The 11160-nt window shown below is 34.6% G+C and overlaps 1 long non-coding RNA gene across 1 annotated transcript; it reads left to right on the forward strand.

Annotated features, from left to right (window-relative positions):
* The first annotated feature begins 476 nt into the window (after positions 1 to 476).
* On the forward strand, positions 477 to 752 carry LOC149158779 (uncharacterized). The gene is made up of 2 exons (XR_016261082.1): positions 477 to 531; positions 637 to 752. It is a non-coding gene; the product is annotated as an uncharacterized LOC149158779 (long non-coding RNA).
* The last annotated feature ends 10408 nt before the right edge of the window (positions 753 to 11160 follow it).

The following is an 11160-nucleotide window of genomic DNA, read 5'->3' on the forward strand; positions in this document are numbered from 1 at the left end:
ACCAAAGGATGCCTCTTCGGTTATTCCTCGTCCACAAAGGGATGCATTATTTGTTCTAATTGAAACTTTATATCAATCTGGATACATATAAAACTGTTTCTTGTTTTGAGTCAATATACTTTGATTGCATCATGCCATCTTAATAGATCTCTAAGTTAATTGTGGGAATAGTAGAGTTCTGATTGAATTTTACTAAGTTGGACAAGACCTTTGCTAGAAAGCATCTTTTTGTGAGGATGAATAACTTTAGAATAGAGGCCAATCATAATTACTTGCAGCGCAACTTGAAATGCTATTAAGGGTATATCCAATTTGTTTGGGTTATGTCCCACTTTTTCATATTTTTTTGATCTTGCATCTTTGGTTTTGTGCCACTTAGCTTTGTAATCAAGCATGCATCATTTAAGATCTTTGTTTGCATTGCCTGAGAAATGTCTCATGGTTCTTAACTAGTCATATATATTCCTTGTTTGTATTGTAGGTTCAGGGGATGGAAGCCTCCGTGCATGGAATATCAATAGTGGAAATGAGGTGCAGTGTTGTAACCTTATATGATGTTTTTCATTGAAATACACTCATTTATGCGATATAAAATATTCTATGATGATAATTGCGAGCTTGTCTTTTGAATTGTAGGTAGCATGTTGGACAAATCATGCAGGGATTCCAACTGTTGTCAAGTGGGCTCCTCGTCGTGTGATGTTTGCAAGTGCATCCTCAGTGTTGGCACTTTGGATCCCTGGCCCACCTAAGATTACCTCTTCCAATGCAACCAATAACAACGCTACACTGAAAGAATAGAAACATTCTACTCTAATTGTGTTTTCTTCTATAGTTGAATGTGAATAATTTGTAAGGATGCATGTCCATATTTTCTTGTTTGAAATAACATTTTGTACATAATGCCATATATTATGGAGGTAAGTGGGACCTTGACGAAAAAAATGGGGAGAAATTGATCTTTATGGGGAAAACATTTGTTATCACAAGCATGTATTCACTTCACAGTATCATAAACCCAAAGCGTTAATGTTTGGTATGGGAAGAAGACATATTTTGTTATAACAAGAGGTGGCTTTTGCTGATGGTTAGGCTAGTTTTAGTCGATTTTTTTAACTTGAAAATAATAAAGAGATTTCATTTACACGATTTATACATGTTTCATAATCTTAATCCCTCATTTTCATTTGTATGGAATTAAGGCTTATTGACATTCGTGCAAAAATTTATTGTAATTGTGATAATATTAGATTCCTTGTATACTTTATTTTGAACAGGAAAATTGGTTTCTTGGAAACTTTCGAGGCAAATGGAAGACATATATTATTAATAAACATCATTTGACATTTGAAATTTTAATTGATTAAGTAGAGACAAAACATGTGAATCCGACCAAATTGGACCAAATTGGTGGTTAATTGGGCGAGGTTTTCTTTTTAACAATTTGGAGACCTGAGCCTCATTTGTGACATTGTACAAGTTTTGGGTGTATTGAGCTTCTTAATGGAGAGTTATTTGTCCCATTACGGGTTTCGATTATAATTTGTGCGATCATTGTGATGGTGTATGTATTGGACTATTTATATCTCTTTACTAAGTTAGTGATTCTTGTCTTTATAGTTAAGTTATGGTACATTCATGCTTGATGACGAACTAGTTCAATATGATTGAGGTCTTCTGAATTTATGTTTGTATTTATGAATGAAATGTTAGGTGTGAAAATATTTTGGGTGACAATGGAATCATCTTATGTTTGCGAGAGCTTTATGGAGCTTGTTTGAATGGTAACTTCCTATTGTCATTTTTTTGATGTAATTTACATTTAAGGGTTTTGGAGGCAGTAAAAGTAAATTAGAAGAATTTCGTTTATAGCCTTTTTTTGCACATGTAAACTTTTAGAGATGTTTTGGAAGGTGATTTACTATTGCATGAAGGAATTATAATGCAAATTTCAATAATTGGAAGTGTGTGTTTTTCTTTGGTTATTGTTGGAATGAGGTATTTCTTACAATCATAAGAACTTTCTTATTCAATTGAATTTTTGAGTGCATATTTTAGTAGATTGTTCATTGTGGAAAATTAGAGTTGGTACTTGTTTCACAAATTTTTTTGTATCACCAATTTCTATAGAAACATTGTGGTCGATGTTTGGTCAAATGTGTTAACATAGTTAAATATTTGATGAGAATCCTTCATAATTCTCATTTTTAGAGGTTACATTTAGTAAAAGATACTTGTGGAAATATCGTGCTCAATCTCTGGTCAAATATATTAGCATAGAGATTTATTGGACAAGAACTTGTTGTGGTGAAATCACAACACCCCCATTTTTAACATATTATTTCATAATAATAATGGAGACTTTTTTCTTAAATTTTGGCTAAATCACTTTTCAATATTTTCTTTTGGTGAAGTGTTTGACAATTTGGCGGGATTTTTAATTTCTTCAGATTTTTCTTTTGATTGCTTCATTGCGTTCGACTTTTCACTAGCGTTCCATTGGTTCTCATTTCATTCATTTCGATGCATGATTCACAAATGGTGTTTATCCAAATTGTTCTACGAACCACCACAACTAAATTGTAAAATAATTAAAATTATATTTTTTGGATCTCGAAAGTCTATTTCAAATTCCAATTCTAATTTCGTACGAAATCTGAAATCACAATGTGTATTAACGAAGTGGTTGTAGTTTTCATAAAATCAAGACTTATTAAAATATATATAGTTCCTTTTATTTTACTTAACATTCAAAAGTGATCGTAGTTTAAAAAGTGAAGAACCCACTCAACCTAGAACTGACCTCACCACCCTCTTCTCATTTCGGGACCTTGACACTCCATAGTGTAACTTATTTTTTAAAAAGCCTCTGAAATCCTTCTTCCCGAAATCCCATCACTCCCTATAGCTCTTAAGATTCATCCTCTCTTCCCATTTCAAAACCCTCCTATCTCATAATTCTTTTCTGTATCCTCTTCTCCAAATGACCGCCTTCGAAACCCCTATCGCTCCTGCCTCCTTGACACCTTGGACTTACCTCATTTCGTAACTTGTTTTAAAAAATCCTCCCGAAATACCCCTGTCCTCCTTCCCATTTCGGGACCTTGGAGCTCCGTTTTTATTTCTCCTTCCGAAATATTTTTTCCATGAGAGCCTTATTTGTGAGGTATTTTCAGTGGTTATCAAATCCCTAACCAGAGAGCCGAAATCATCATATAACATTCATAAATATTGAGACCTGTATGAGAGGAATCCAAGGCTAGAAGTAACCCTACAGTCCAACAAAATATGGCATCTTGAAGAGGACACAAGTACGCATCTTTTGGAGAAGTGTTAGACCTATTTTAAAAGATCATTTTTGTGCTTACTGGAAGCCCTAGTTTGAGGGTCGAGATTATAGTGAAAACTTTAAGAGGTCCAAGATCTAAAAGTGTGAAATAGGTGCCAGACCTATTGTTTAAGACAAAGATTAAAGAAAAATATTTTTGTCTTATTCAAGGAATTTTGAAGCTAGTACAAGTATATAAGCCAAACTTGAAGGACTATAACAGTAACTAATTCAAAGTCAAGTAAAAACAAAAGTTAAGTATTTTTGGAAGCTTCTCTTGAAGACAGTTCTGAAGGAAGCATTAGAGAAATTTTGAGGTCAAAATGGGTCTCAAAACAAAATTGTACAACAAAATTTTTTATAAGAACCAATATGATTCAATATGATGATTTCAACCATGAGCGATGATTCACTTCTTTTGGAAAAAAAATAAAAAATAAAAATAAAAATTAAATAAAATAAACTTATATTTTCAACTTGTCTCCGGATAATTTTACTCAAATTTAGAGCGAGAACATTCATTAGATGTGTAATTTAATTTTTCATTCAAGGAGTACCCATGTTGCATACTTTCGATGGACTCTACAACACGAAAAATGTGAAATACATGGAAAAACGTGATTGCATCACATTTTTATATGTATTTCTCATTTTTCATGTAGTTGGTTCCATTGGAAGTATGAAACATGGGTATTTCTTGGATGCCAAATTAAATTATGCATCCAACGCGTGCTTCCACTCAAAATTTGAGTAAAATCATAGGGATATAAGTTGAAAATATGAGTTGAAATATATATAGATATATATATATATATATATATATATATATATATATATATATATATATATATATATATATATATATATATATATATATATATATATATATATTTTCCCTCCAAAACTTTATGAGGTAATCTAACATTATTTTATTATTTCCACTATTATTTTATTATATTCCTTAGGAGGCCCATTTTAGGCCTGAAAACTTCTCTAATGTATCTAACAGTGTAAGGAAGTTTTATTTAATGTAATTAGAACATTTTCCTCCTACACTTTAACAAACACTCTCTATAACTTTGTCATCGATTGTTTGTTAGCATGATTCATAGTGCCTGTAAACCTTTCCATAGACCCACAAGAGCTAATTCCCATCATTGAAATTTCCTAAATGCTTTGATACTGAACATATAAGGATGTCAAGCCATTAGAATATTGACAATCCTTACACTTAGATGTCAAATGATACTCACTTATTAACAACTAATGTCACCTTTATTGAGTTTCAATGGATTGAGATATCATAACTTATCCCCTCTAACATAACACTTTATAAAAAGATGCAATATAAGTTTATCCCTATAGATGGACGATTTCTTGTCCTAGTAGAAAAAAACATTGCCATCAGTTGAAGTGTATCCCCTAAGATATAATGATATTAGATGTCGATATTATCGAGTATTAGGTGTTGAAAAATGTGTAACTAGGTTCGATCTTCATAAATATGAAATGTACTTTTTGATTCTTGTAAAATGAAAGAAAATTATTATTATTATTTGAAGCATGGGTTTCATGCTCATGGTCTTTTATTTTAGAGGTCAAAGCACCCGATGAGTGCTTCTAGGATTTGTCCTAGGTCAAGAAGTCAAAATAGTCATTGTCATAAGTTGAAGACCCCATCGAGCACATTGTAACTTGTAGAGGAAATTATTTTTTTCATTAAAACTGTCAACATACCCTTCAAGACCAAGTCAGGCTAACATCTAGGAAGTCAACTTATTTTGATTATCCATGACCAACTTTAGAAGCCTATATAAAGGAGGGAACTCGACCTCCTTGGAACACATTCATCACTCACTCATTCAAGTGAATAAGGAAGACAAAGAAGGCAACAAAGAAGGAGAATGACAAATAAGAAGTGTTTTTGGGCTAATTCTCTCTCACATGTGCAAATGAAGGCTAGGGTTTCAGCTGTTAGGCTTGGGTTTTGCTGATGCAAGATCGAACTTGAAGAAAGAAGAGAAAGAAGGTCAACGAAGGTCACATTAGGTCATCCTTGAGCACCAGAAGAAGGAGAAATCCAAGCAAAGGTCTGAAGAAGCCTAAGGAGGCTAGAATAAGCTCACATGTGTGGCAACAACTGCTACTGGGAGGGCCAAAAATTTCATACCTATAGTAGAGGCCGAAATTCTGAAGTTGGGGGTCGAAGTTGTGTTGCTGGAAGAGATTTGACTAGGTTTGACTTGGACAAAGGAAGCACATCATCCAGAAAGGTTGGACTTGGTCATGGAGGGTATTGGTCTTAGTCTAGAGGTCCTGGAATTCGCCAATTGAAGAATTTATAAGAAGAGAAGAGATTTACGGGTTTTCCCCTCAAGTGGAGAGGTTTTGGCCCTCGCTTGCAACCTACATTCCATGTTCTTGTGTACTATTATTCTTCTTGTTTTGGTAGTTGTTTGATGATATAAAAACATAATAATAAAAGAAGAAGATCATAAGTAAGCATTAAGGGATTTTTGAGGTCTAAAATGGGCCTCCTAAGGAAATTATAAAGTAATAGTGGAAATAATAAAATAAGATTACATTACATCATCAAATTATAGAGGGGAAAAAAGACAATTATTTTTTCAACTCCTATTTTCAACTTATCTCCGTATGGGTTTACTCAAATTTCAAATGGAAACACACATTGGATGCATAATTTGGTTCCTCATCCAAGGATTACCCATGTTGCATACTTTCAATGGACCCTGCTACACGAAAAATGAGAAATACATGAAAAACGTGATTGCAATCACATTTTTTCATATATTTCTCATTTTTCTTGTAGCAGGGTCCATTGAAAGTCTGAAACATGGGTACTTCTTGGATGAGGAATTAAATTTTTCATCCAACGAGTACTCCCGCTCAAAATTTGAGTAAAAACTTAGGGAGATAGGTTGAAAATACGAGCTGAAAAAGTAGTTTTATTCTTTTATTATTTTTTAATCTTTGTACCTTTTTACTCCAAAAATGGTGAATCATCCCCCATGGTTGACATCATCATCTTGAATCCTGTTGGTTCTTACGAAATTTATTTTGGTTGTACATTTTTCTTAGGAGGCCCATTTTAGAGCTCAAAAATCCCCTAATGAAAAAGTAATAAAACATCACAAACAATTATCAAGAAAAGAGAAATCATCCCAACTATTTCCCTATAGATTTCTCAACATGGTATCAGAGCTAAGGTTGGCTAAGGGCATAATGAAGATATCTACTACATTGAAGAAGTTTCGAAGAAGTGTTCAAAGGTGGCAAGTCAAACTAAGAAGGAAATCAAATAAGTATGGGATCTCTTATTTTTATCTAAGAAGGAAGTGACCAAGAGATCTACAAAGGATGAAGGATTATTCTCAGTACTCACTGGCACATTTCATGATGAGAATATTTGGGTGATCGACAGTGGAGCATCAAGGCATATGACTAGTCAACATAAGCAATTGAAGACATTATCAAAGGGGAAGTCCTCTTACTGTGTAGAGCTTGGTGATAATAAAAGCTACCATGTAGGAGGAATTGGAACAACTTCGATTGAGCTGGAAAATGGGGGAAACATTCATCTCAACAATATGTTTCAGGTTTTCACAAAAAATTACTTTCCATTTTTCTTAGAAGACAAGGGTGATCGAGTTGCATTCATTAATGAAAATTTTGTAGTATGGGGTAAAAACTCAAGCATAGAATATGCTATAATGGTTGGAATTCATGAAGGAAGACTCTATAGATTAATAATGCCCCTCGCTCAAACTTTGGTTCACATTGAATTTAGCCCATGTGAACTTTGGCATAGAGGATTTGGTCATCTCCACTATAAAATATTTCCAACCCTAAATACCATAGTAAATGGAATCCCTAAAATAAAGGAAGATCATGAAGAAGTTTGCAAGGGATGTGCATTAGGTAAGAACACCAAGAGACCATTTGGAATCAGTGCTTCAAGGTCAAAATAAATCTTGGATCTTATCCATTCCGATGTCTGTGGTCAGATGACTCCAAAGTCACTTGGAGGCCATCTATACTATGCCACATTCAAGGAAAAATTGGGTTTACTTAATGAAATCCAAGGATGAAGTCTGTACCAAATTTCAAGAATTCAAAGCTGAAGTAGAGAACCTTACAGAAAGGAGAATCAAGATATTAAGATCTGATAGTGGAGGAGAATATAGTTCGAAATAACTTATAGCCCTCTTTACGGAGTCTAAGATTAAGAGGGAGATGATAGTCCCATATAATCTTAAGAAAAATGGAGTTGCAGAGTGAAATAATTGGTCCATTGAAGGAATTCTGAAAGCAATGCTACATGATCAAGATTTACTGAAATTCCTGTGAGGTAAAGCAACAAAGAGAACTGTATACATACAAAATCAAAGTCCCCACATGCCACCAGATAACTTGACTCCTAAACAAGTATTATTTGGGAAGAAACCAAGCATAGATCATCTCCTAATTTTTGGTTACCTTGTTTATATTCATATACCGAAGGACAAGAGAAAGAAGTTGGATCCATCATGCATGAAGGGAACCTTCATTGGCTAGAGTAATTCTTCTAAGGCTTATAGGATCTACATAAAATAAGGACACAAGATAGAATTCAATCGAGATGTAATATTTGATGAAAGTATTACATTCAATAAATCAAAGGATCTCCCTATAGACTCTCATGATGAAGAAATTCCGATATTTGAAGAAGAAGTCACCAGGGAGGAAGAAGAATCAAACCATGAAGATGAAGGTCCCAATGAACCCATACAACCTATGGTAATCCATGAGACTAGAAAGAGACTTAACTGGTTAAAATATACTCTATTAGATGCAGAGGGACATGGAGCTGCTAAGGGCACGTTCAGGGAAAACAAGAAACCAAAATGGTATTCAGGGTATGTAGCATATATGACAAAGTTAATAGAAGTAGATCCATCCACTTTTAAAGAAGTTGTCAATCATCAAGAATGGAAATATGCCATGAATGAAAAATATCAATCAATATTGAAGAATGGGGTATGGGAGATCATATCTAGGCCCAAAGACAAGTTTGTGGCGACTTCCACATAGCTTTATAAAATCAAACATGCAGCAGATGGAAGTATTGACAAGTATAAGGAAATATTTGTGTCTACGAGCGTCTCTAAACAAGAAGGCATCGATTATGAAGAGACTTTTGCTCCAAAAACAAGGTATACAACTATTTGATCATTGGTCTCTTTGGCAACATCAATGAGATAGAATATACATCAAATGGATGTTAAAATTGAATTCCTGAATGGCACAATTGATGAGGAATTCTATATAGAGAAACCTTTGGGATTTGAAATGAAAGATAAAGAAGCATATGTTTGCAGGTTGAAGAAAGAATTATATGGCCTTAAGTAGGCACCAAGGGCATGGTATGCAAGGATGGATGCATACCTTCAAATATTGGGCTTCACAAAAAGTTATGTTGATCTGAACATTTATTTCAAGGTTGTAAAGGATGAGCCTATAATCATTCTTCTGTATGTGGATGATATTCTCTTGATAGGTGTGGAAGGTTTAATTGAAGAATGAAAGAAGTAGCTAGCAACAAAATTCTATATGAAGGATCTTGGTTTGATGCACTATTATTTGGGACTCGAAGTATGGTAGGGACCTGAAGAGATCTATTTAGGTCAAGAAAAGTATGTGATCAAGATGTTGAAGAGGTTTGACATGATGGATTGCAAACCAATGAAAACCCCAACGATCACAAACTTGAGAAGACTAAGGAGTTACGAATCTAAACCAGTGGATCCCACCAGTTATAGAAAATTGATTGGCTCACTAATGTACTTGGTGAATACCCAACCAAACATATGTTTTGCAGTAAATGTTCTCAACCAGTTCCTAGTGGAGCCGAAGCATGATCATTGGATAATAGCCAAGCACATACTAAGGTATCTGCAATGAACATTCCACTACTGCTTGAAATATGATAGGAGGAATGATGTCCACTTGATTAGATATACCAATATGACTAGGGAGGTAGTGAGAAGGATGGAAGGAGCACTAGAGGAGGATGTTTTAGTTTGGGATCCTCCATGATCTCATGGATGAGAAGACAGAAATATGTGATTTCTTTAAGTAGTGTTAAGGCTAAATATATTGCATCTTTTGCAATAAGCAGAGAAGCCATCTGGTTGAGGAAGTTGTTGTTCGACTTATTTAAAGGACCAATGGACCCTACATTGATACATTGTGATAACATGAGTTGTATAAGATTGTATATGAAGACCCAATGTTTCATGGAAAGGCAAAGCATATCAATAAGTATCACTAAATTTAGAAGCTACAATATATATCCATTGATGAGAAAGTCGCTGACATATTGAAAAAATCTCTTCCTAATAAGCTTGTGTATTTGAGAGACAAGATTGGTTTGGTTGATATATCCTCCCTGGTTGAGAGGGAGAGATAGGCACATCATTCTTGTCTTCACTTGGGAAGAAATAATGGAGGATTAGGTAAGCATATGGCATCCAATACTCTTATAGGATGAGGTATGGCATCCAATATAAGAGTATTTAGGGACCGATATTCTTTGAGGACTAGCTATCCAAGATAATAATAGTCCAAGGAAGGACATACTCTGTGAACACTCAGGTGGGATATGTACCTTGAGAGACAATGATGATGGTGTTTATAAATCATTAGTCTCACCAACATTGTGTTTTTATCTTGTGGAGAGATATAGCTATTAGTCAAGGCCTTGCTATATGACAATGATGGTTGTTATGATGCTAAACAAATGGGTTGCCAAGCTGGCTCTTCTTATGAGATCTCTTTATATTGAGAATATCCATGTACCATTTATGAATACCTCCCTAGTTAAGAGGGAGTGTTGAAAAATGTGTAACTAGGTTCGGTCTTCATATATATGAAATGTACTTTTTGATTCTTGTAAAATGAAAGAAAATTATTGTTATTATTTTTTGAAGCATGGGTTTCATGTTTAAAGTCTTTTATTTTAGAGGCCAAAGTACCCATTGAGTGCTTCTACGATTTGTCCTAGGTCAATAAGTCAAAAGAGTAATTGTCATAAGTTGATGACCCCATCAGGCACATTGTAACTTGTAAAGGAAATTATTTTTGTCATTAGAAGTTTCAAAATATGCTTCAAGACCAAGTTAGCTTGGCAGCTAGGAAGTAGACCTATTTTGAGGAGCCACGTCCACCTTTAGAAGCCTATATAAAGGAGGGAACTCAACCTCCTTGGAACACATTCATCACTTACTCATTCAAGTGAAGAAGGAAGACAAAGAAGTTAACAAAGAAGGAGAAGGACAAAGAAGTGTTTTTGGGCTAATTCTCTCTTACTTGTGCAAAGGAAGGATAGGATTTTTGCTGCTAGGCTAGGGTTTTTTTGCCGCAAGATCGAACTTGAAGAAAGAAGAGAAACAAGGTCAATGAAGGTCACATTAGGTCATCCTTGAGCACTAGAAGAAGGAGTAAGCCAAGCAAATGTCTGAAGAAGCCTAGGGGTGCCAGAATAATCTCACACATGTGGCAATAACTGTTGCTGGGAGGGTCAAAAATTTCAGGCCTGTAGCAGAGGTTGAAATTCTGAAGCTAAGGGTCAAATTTGTGTTGTTGTAAGAGATTTGATTGGGTTTGACTTGGAAAAAGGAAGCACATCATCCATAAAAGTTGGACTTGGTCTTGGAGGGTATTGGTCTTGGTCTAGAGGTCTTGGAATTCATCAATTGAAGAATCTATATGAAGAGAAGAGATTTGTGGGTTTTCCTCTCAAGTGGTAAGGTTTTGGCTCTGGCTTGCAGCAT

The sequence above is a fragment of the Pinus tabuliformis genome, chromosome 5_2 (assembly GCF_031772625.1).
Source record: "Pinus tabuliformis cultivar Carrire ecotype Pingquan chromosome 5_2, CPIR1, whole genome shotgun sequence".
NCBI lineage: Eukaryota > Viridiplantae > Streptophyta > Pinopsida > Pinales > Pinaceae > Pinus > Pinus tabuliformis.